This window comes from Hyla sarda, chromosome 3 (genome assembly GCF_029499605.1).
Source record: "Hyla sarda isolate aHylSar1 chromosome 3, aHylSar1.hap1, whole genome shotgun sequence".
In the NCBI taxonomy this organism is placed as follows: domain Eukaryota; kingdom Metazoa; phylum Chordata; class Amphibia; order Anura; family Hylidae; genus Hyla; species Hyla sarda.
This window is the reverse complement of record NC_079191.1, coordinates 88,746,101-88,755,758: the sequence shown is the minus strand read 5'-3', so window position 1 is coordinate 88,755,758 and position 9,658 is coordinate 88,746,101. Positions and strand designations below refer to the sequence as shown.

General features: G+C 43.1%; 1 long non-coding RNA gene across 1 annotated transcript; it reads left to right on the top strand.

Annotated features, from left to right (window-relative positions):
• The first annotated feature begins 1,287 nt into the window (after positions 1–1,287).
• On the top strand, positions 1,288–9,455 carry LOC130361498 (uncharacterized). The gene is made up of 3 exons (XR_008891029.1): positions 1,288–1,362; positions 8,211–8,283; positions 9,382–9,455. It is a non-coding gene; the product is annotated as an uncharacterized LOC130361498 (long non-coding RNA).
• Positions 9,456–9,658: the final 203 nt, after the last annotated feature.

The window sequence follows — 9,658 nt, the reverse complement described above, 5'->3', positions numbered from 1 at the left end:
TCTATATGCATATACACTGCCACTATATAGACACACACTGCCATCATACACACATGGCCATAAATAAATACACTGCCTCTATATACACACACTGCCCCTGTATACACACATGGCCATCATACACATACACAGCTTCTATATACACATACACAGCTTCTATATAAACATACACAGCTTCTATATACACATATACAGCTTCTATATACACACACTACCCAATTATACACACACATGGACATCATACACATACACAGCTTCTATATACACATAGACAGCTTCTATATACACATACACAGCTTCTTTATAAACATACACAGCTTCTATATACACATAGACAGCCATCATACACACACACTTTGTCCCCATATACACACACACACACACATACACAGCCATCATACACTGCCCCCATACAAGTAAGTACCTGTGTGCAGTGTAGTCTGCTGCACCACTCCTCTATTGCAGGCAGTGGGCAGGAAGAGGAGGAACACGTGATCTGACGTCACTGGCCAGCTGCTACTACAGGCCCTGCTGGTAACTGAGAGCCGCGCACAGGCATGTCTCATACCAACTGCAGCCCCTGACATTATAAAGTGACAGAGTGCTGCCCTCCGGACGGCGCTCCCTCTCGCTCCAGCCTCGCTGGCCAGTCTGGGCAACAGACAGGGCAGGGCTGGAACATAAGAAAAAAGAATATGATGTAGTCAGTCAGTGTACAGTATGACTCCCCCCCCCCCCCCCCCCAGCCGTCAGTGAGTGACAGTCACTCACTGACTCGCAAGAAAGAGTGTTGGGGCCAGTCGGGCCTCCCTGAGGGTCCGGACCCCTTACTGGGGTACCGGTTGTACCCCCCTGATGACGGCCCCTGGCCTGTCCGTCTCGCCCGGCCGGTTTAAAGGTAAATTACTGCTGTCAGCGGCAGGTCCGGGACCTGTTGCTGCAGCATTTAGTATGAAGTACTGGCAGGGGGCCCTGCAGGGGCCCAGACTCTGACATGGGCCACTAGGTGGGCACCCTAACACGCTGGGCCCCTGTGCAGCTGGACCGGCTGAACAAGTGATATGTCCGCCCCTGTGTCAACATCATCCTGGGAGGGATAATACACTGCACTACAATAGAAATAAAAATCCCTATCATCTATATCTCAATGGGTTCCATCTTTTCTTTTGTTCTTTTTTCTAATGCGGTTTTATAATCCCTGAGACAAGTAGTTCTGGCCCTAGAGTGTTATATATTATCGTCTGTAGCATGTATAAGGGACATGTTATCATACCTGTGTCTTTTTATAGGTGATTGATGCCCGGTGAGAAGGTGAAAGTGACCTATACCCCCGTCAGCTGCAGGAAAGGAACCAAGAGACAGGTAATTAATATTTATATTAATTACTGATAACAATCAGGCTAGATATAACATCTAGACCTGCAGAGATATCATAGTCTCTACCTTATACATGAAGATATATGTGTTTTTAATAAGTATATCGTCTATAGACAGCTTCTTATATAACACAACTGTGTCTCAGGTACAGAGATTGGGAACATTTATGATTTCTAATATCTGTTTTTTATTTGTAGTAATCCCTTTTTCAATAGACAGCCATTTAAAACTATGAAAAATACATTATGTTGATTATAAAACAGAAATACAGAATGGAGACAACCGTCTGTGGCTCAAGCTCGACTGCCCCTTTCTTTGAGTGGCCCCTCAATGTTGTGGAAACGGGTGGAGGACATTGTCTCCATTAGAATGGGTCCCCCTACGATGCTTCGGCTGTTGATCTGAAGTGCATTCTGTGCTTTGGAACCTCGGGGGCAAACTGTATTTCTGTTATTAATTTTTAGTTTAGCAATTCCCACCGCAACATGGTTAACCTCTATCCTAAATTTCTGCACAAAATTGATAAAAGACATTCCAAGAAATATTTTGCCAAATAAAAATATATAAAATATTGATGAAGTTGATGAATAATAATAACAACAAAAATAACAGTTTTTGATTAAAAAACAAATAAACAATAATAATTTATAAAATATTTTGCTCCTGCCCCCTTCCCCAAAAATAAAAAACATATATTACCCTTAAAATTTATGAATAAAGAAACAAAAAATAACACATACCCCAAACATTGCAAACACAAAACCCCCCAAAACCTAACAATAGTGTCTGTCAACACAGGGGCGGACACAGACAGCAGAGGGCCCCTGTGCAAAGAATGTGCCTGCCCCCCCCCCCCACCACCAGCACTGTGCCCCCTCATGTACCTAGACCCCACCGGAGTGCCTCCACTTACCCCGCCCGTGTAGTGTCGCCACTTGCCTTGTCCACCACAGGTGGATGGAACGGCTCCTGAGGTGGGCTCCGGGTGGCCCCTGTCCCTCTCAGTGTGCGGACCAGGCCCCATGAGTACTCCCCTGAGTCAGCCTGACCCTTATCTAGCTGGCAAGCAGAGGGCAGTGCTCCCCTTTACACTCGCACCCCTTGACTTAGTACGACACCCCTTGGCACCCCCTGGTTCCTTGGCTCCTTAGTAATAGAAGTGACTTACAGGCAGGGCCAGACTGGGACCAAAAATAGGCCCAGGCATTTTAAAATAAACAGCCCATTTTTATAGTGGGGGTCTGACTCATGGGACCCCCACCAATCACCTTGGTTCAAGTGGCTGCCCAGATGTTGGAAAGCTGCAACTCCCATCATGTCTGAAGTGACTACAGCTGATGGGACAGTCAGGAGACTACACAATGATATCAGTGACTACAGCTCTGATGGGACAGTTAGGAAAATACACAATGATATCACTGACCTGAGTGACGTCTTTTCTGTTGTCTTTATTTTTCTTCTTCATCTGGTCCAGACACCAGGATTTCTTCCATCTTCTCTGCAGAGTCTGACACCTGGACATCATTGGTTCCTTAATTTGTCAGTAGATCCTCATCCTCTGTATGATGACAATAATCATTATAACCTTGCCAAATACTGTACCCCCTGAATATAATACTGCCAACCACTGTACCCCCTGAATAATGCCAACCACTGTACCCCTGAATATAATACTGCTAACCACTGTACCCCTGAATATAATACTGCCAAATACTGTACCCCTGAATATAATACTGCCAACCACTGTACTCCATTAATATAATACTGCCAACCACTGTACTCCATTAATATAATACTGCCAACCACTGTACTCCATGAATATAATACTGCAATATACTGTACCAACCACTGAATCATCCCATACACCCCACGCACTCCAATCCTCAGTCTCCTCATCACCCCATATACCCCACACACCCCATCCTCAGTCTCCTCATCACCCCATACACCCCACGCACCCCATCCTCAGTCTCCTCATCACCCCATGCACTCCATCCTCAGTCTCCTCATCACCCCACGCACCCCATCCTCAGTCTCATCATCACCACATGCACTCCATCCTCAGTCTCCTCATCACCCCATACACCCCATGCACTCCATCCTCAGTCTCCTCATCACCCCATGCACTCCATCCTCAGTCTCCTCATCACCCCATGCACTCCATCCTCAGTCTCCTCATCACCCAATACACCCCATGCACTCCATCCTCAGTCTCCTCATCACCCCATGCACTCCATCCTCAGTCTCCTCATCACCCCCATACACCCCACGCACTCCATCCTCAGTCTCCTCATCACCCCATATACCTTAAGCACCTCATCATTATTACACAGCTGACACACCCACATCAGGGCTGCCGTCAGAAATGTTGGGGCCCCTTACACAGGTCAAGGCCTCCTTCAACCCCTCCCCGCCCCCAAGTAATTTTTAGATTGCATATACTTATCAATGCTGTGCCATAGCACAGAATTGATCAGTGTTATTGGCGCTACCTTACTACAGGCTGTTGAAGCTTTCTGCACTAAAAGATGCACAGATCAGACGAGCCGGAGGCAGATAGGTACCCTCCGCTGAGTTGATCGGGACACCACAATTTTGCTGTGGTCCTGATCAGCTCCTCTGGGCTATCTGGCAACCTATTTTCATATTTTTAGATGCTGCAATGAACTTTGATTGTGGCATCTAATGTGGTTAATGCTGGACATCACCCTGATTGGTGAACTCTGGCATTAGCCACATGTCCCAGCTCTAACCAACCGGTTATGAAGCACAGAGCTGGAGGGGGGCAGGACGTACATTTACACCCTGCAACCTTAAGGAAATACACATATACAGCCTCATATGCGTACACAGCCTCTATATACTCATACACAGCGCCAATACACACATATAGTCATGGCCGTAAATGTTGGCACCCCTGAAATTTTTCTATAAAATTCTCACAGAACAGGATTGCAGTAACACATGTTTTGCTATACACATGTTTATTCCCTTTGTGTGTATTGGAACTAACCCCCAAAAAAGGGAGGAAAAAAGCAAATTGGACATAATGTCATACTTTAATGTCACAAATTATTGGAACCCTTTCAAAATTGTGGATAAATAAGATTGTTTCAAGCATGTGATGTTCCTTTAAACTCACCTGGGGCAAGTAACAGGTGTGGGCAATATCAAAATCACACCTGAAAGCAGATAAAAAGGAGAGAAGTTCACTTAGTCTTTGCATTGTGTGTCTGTGTGTGCGACACTAAGCATGGACAACAAAAAGAGGAGAAGAACTGTCTGAGGACTTGAGAACCAAAATCGTGGAAAAATATCAACAATCTCAAGGTTACAAGTCCATCTCCAGAGATCTAGATTTTCCTTTGTCCACAGTGCGCAACATTATCAAGAAGTTTACAACCCATGGCACTGTAGATAATCTCCCTGGGCATGGATGGAAGAGAAAAATTAATTAAAGGTGTAAACGCAGGATAGTCCGGATGGTGGATAAGCAGACCCAAACAAGTTCCAAAGATATTCAAGCTGTCCTGCAGGCTCAGGGAGCATCAGAGTCAGCGCGAACTATCAGTCGACATTTAAATGAAATGAAACGCTATGGAGGGGACCCAGGAGGACCCCACTGCTGACACTGAGACATAAAAAAGCAAGACTACATTTTGCCAAAATGAACTTGATTAACCAAAATCCTTCTGGGAAAACGTCTTGTGGACAGATGAGACCAAGATAGAGCTTTTTGGTAAAGCACATCATTCTACTGTTTACCGAAAACGGAATGAGGCCTACAAAGAAAAGAGCACAGTACCTACAGTGACATATGGTGGAGGTCAATGATGTTTTGGGGTTGTTTTGCTGCCTCTGGCACTGGGGGCCTTGAATGTGTACAAGACATCATGAAATCTGAGGATTACCAACAGATTTTGGGTCGCACTGTACAGCCCAGTGTCAGAAAGCTGGGTCTGCGTCCGAGATCTTGGGTCTTCCAGCAGGACAATGACCCCAAACATACGTCAAAAAGCCCCCAGAAATTGATGGCAACAAAGCGCTGGAGAGTTCTGAAGTGGCCAGCAATGAGTCCAGATCTAAATATCATTGAACACCTGTGGAGAGATCCTTAAATTACTGTTGGGAAAAGGCGCCTCTTCCAATAAGAGACCTGGAGCAGTTTGCAAAGGAAGAGTGGTCCAACACTCCGGCTGTGAGGTGTAAGAAGCTTATTGATGGTTATAGGAAGACACTGATTTCAGTTATTTTTTCCAAAGGGTGTGCGACCAAATATTAAGTTAAGGGTGCCAATAATTTTGTCCAGACCATTTTTGGAGTTTGGTGTGACATTATGTCCAATTTGCTTTTTTTCCTCCCTTTTTTGGTTTAGTTCTAATACACACAAAGGGAATAAACATGTGTATAGCAAAACATGTGTTACTGCAATCCTTTTCTGTGAGAAATACTTATTTTTCTTGAAAAATTTCAGGGGTGCCAACATTTACCATTATGACTGTATATGGCACTGAATACATAATCTGAGACTTTAAAACCTCACTTTTAATACTTCTTCTAAAAACCATATATCAAAAAAGAAAGTGAATAGAACTGTATTTATACATATCTGCATCTATTTCCGGCCACCATCTTAGTAGCCATATTAATACTTGCCGCCTGTTCACACCGACCATATATGCACACTTGCCTGAGTGAACTTCCAATTTTCAACATCAATGTGTTAGTCTTATATACAATCATGTGTTCCATGTCCATCGCAGGAATCCTTGTCAGTTATTTTATGTATTTGCATGTATTCAGAATTAGTAGTGTTAGTTTTGTAGTCACACTCATTATTAGTATATTATTGAGAGTTTTAGCACACTCCAAAACATCAATGCATAAATCCTCTCTCTGGCAGACTACATTCTCAGTCTCTTACTGCATGCTATCAAATGAATGGCATTTAACCCATACAGTGCATACAACATAACTGTTCTGATGGCGGCCATAACACATACACACACACTACCCCTATATACACACACACATGGCCATCATACACAGCTTCTATATGCACATACACTGCCTCTATATACACACATGCATCATAAATATATACACTGCCTCTATATACACACACAGCCATCATACACACATACACAGCTGCTATATGCACACACTGCCCCTTTATACACACATGGCCATCATACACATACACAGCTTCTATATGCATATACACTGCCACTATATAGACACACACTGCCATCATACACACATATCAGCCACTATACACAAACACTGCCACTATATAGACACACACGGCCATCATACACACATATACAGCCACTATATACACATACACTGCCACTATATATACACACACTGCCATCATACACACATATATAGCCACTATACACATACACTGCCACTATATAGACACACACTGCCATCATACACACATATACAGCCACTATATACACATACACTGCCACTATATAGACACACACTGCCCCTTTATACATACATGGCCATCATACACAAACACAGCTTCTATATGCATATACACTGCCACTATATAGACACACACTGCCATCATACACACATGGCCATAAATAAATACACTGCCTCTATATACACACACTGCCCCTGTATACACACATGGCCATCATACACATACACAGCTTCTATATACACATACACAGCTTCTATATAAACATACACAGCTTCTATATACACATATACAGCTTCTATATACACACACTGCCCAATTATACACACACATGGCCATCATACACATACACAGCTTCTATATACACATAGACAGCTTCTATATACACATACACAGCTTCTATATAAACATACACAGCTTCTATATACACATAGACAGCCATCATACACACACACTTTGTCCCCATATACACACACACACACACACACACACACACATACACAGCCATCATACACTGCCCCCATACAAGTAAGTACCTGTGTGCAGTGTAGTCTGCTGCTCCGCTCCTCTATTGCAGGCAGTGGGCAGGAAGAGGAGGAACACGTGATCTGACGTCACTGGCCAGCTGCTACTACAGGCCCTGCTGGTAACTGAGAGCCGCGCACAGGCATGTCTCATACCAACTGCAGCCCCTGACATTATAAAGTGACAGAGTGCTGCCCTCCGGACGGCGCTCCCTCTCGCTCCAGCCTCGCTGGCCAGTCTGGGCAACAGACAGGGCAGGGCTGGAACATAAGAAAAAAGAATATGATGTAGTCAGTCAGTGTACATTAAGACTCCCCCCCCCCCCCCCCAGCCGTCAGTGAGTGACAGTCACTCACTGACTCGCAAGAAAGAGTGTTGGGGCCAGTTGGGCCTCCCTGAGGGTCCGGGCCCCTTACTGGGGTACCGGTTGTACCCCCCTGATGACGGCCCCTGGCCTGTCCGTCTCGCCCGGCCGGTTTAAAGGTAAATTAATGCTGTCAGCGGCAGGTCCGGGACCTGTTGCTGCAGCATTTAGTATGAAGTACTGGCAGGGGGCCCTGCAGGGGCCCAGACTGTGACCTGGGCCACTAGGTGGGCCCCCTAACACGCTGGGCCCCTGTGCAGCCGAACCGGCTGAACAAGTGATATGTCCGCCCCTGTGTCAACATCATCCTGGGAGGGATAATACACTGCACTACAATAGAAATAAAAATCCCTATCATCTATATCTCAATGGGTTCCATCTTTTCTTTTGTTCTTTTTTCTAATGCGGTTTTATAATCCCTGAGACAAGTAGTTCTGGCCCTAGAGTGTTATATATTAGCGTCTGTAGCATGTATAAGGGACATGTTATCATACCTGTGTCTTTTTATAGGTGAATAATGCCCGGTGAGAGTGTGAAAGGGACCTATACCCCCGTCAGCTGCAGGAAAGGAACAAAGAGACAGGTAATTAATATTTATATTAATTACTGATAACAATCAGGCTAGATACAACATCTAAACCTGCAAAGATGTCATAGTCTCTACCTTATACATGAAGATATATGTGTTTTTAATAAGTACATCGTCTACAGACAGCTTCTTATATAACACAACCATGTCTCAGGTACAGAGATTAGGAACATTTATGATTTCTAATATCTGTTTTTTATTTGTAGTAATCCCTTTTTCAATAGACTGACCGCAGATTTAAGACATAACTGTACTGTAAAGAAAAATCTATAAGTTAATGTAATAAATCACATACTATAACTGATTATTGCCATTTAAAACTATGAAAAATACATTATGTTGATTATAAAACAGAAATACAGAATGGAGACAACCATCTGTGGCTCAAGCTCGACTGCCCATTTCTTTGAGTGGCCCCTCAATGTTCTGGAAACGGGTGGAGGACATTGTCTCCATTAGAATGGGTCCCCCTACGATGCTTCGGCTGTTGATCTGAAGTGCATTCTGTGCTTTGGAATCTCGGGGGCAAACTGTATTTCTGTTATTAATTTTTAGTTTAGCAATTCCCACCGCAACATGGTTAACCTCTATCCTAAATTTCTGCACAAAATTGATAAAAGACATTCCAAGAAATATTTTGCCAAATAAAAATATATAAAATATTGATGATGTTGATGAATAATAATAACAACAAAAATAACAGTTTTTGATTAAAAAACAAATAAACAATAATAATTAATAAAATATTTTGCTCCTGCCCCCTTCCCCAAAAATAAAAAAACATATATTACCCTTAAATTTATGAATAAAGAAACAAAAAATAACACATACCCCAAACATTGCAAACACAAAACCCCAAAAAACCTAACAATAGTGTCTGTCAACATCATCCTGGGAGGGATAATACACTGCACGACAATAGAAATAAAAATCCCTATCATCTATATCTCAATGGGTTCCATCTTTTCTTTTTTTTTTTCTAATGCGGTTTTATAATCCCTGAGACAAGTAGTTCTGGCCCTAGAGTGTTATATATATTAGCGTCTGTAGCATGTATAAGGGACATGTTATCATACCTGTGTCTTTTTATAGGTGATTGATGCCCGGTGAGAAGGTGAAAGTGACCTATACCCCCGTCAGCTGCAGGAAAGGAACCAAGAGACAGGTAATTAATATTTATATTAATTACTGATAACAATCAGGCTAGATATAACATCTAGACCTGCAGAGATGTCATAGTCTCTACCTTATACATGAAGATATATGTGTTTTTAATAAGTATATCGTCTATAGACAGCTTCTTATATAACACAACTGTGTCTCAGGTACAGAGATTGGGAACATTTATGATTTCTAATATCTGTTTTTT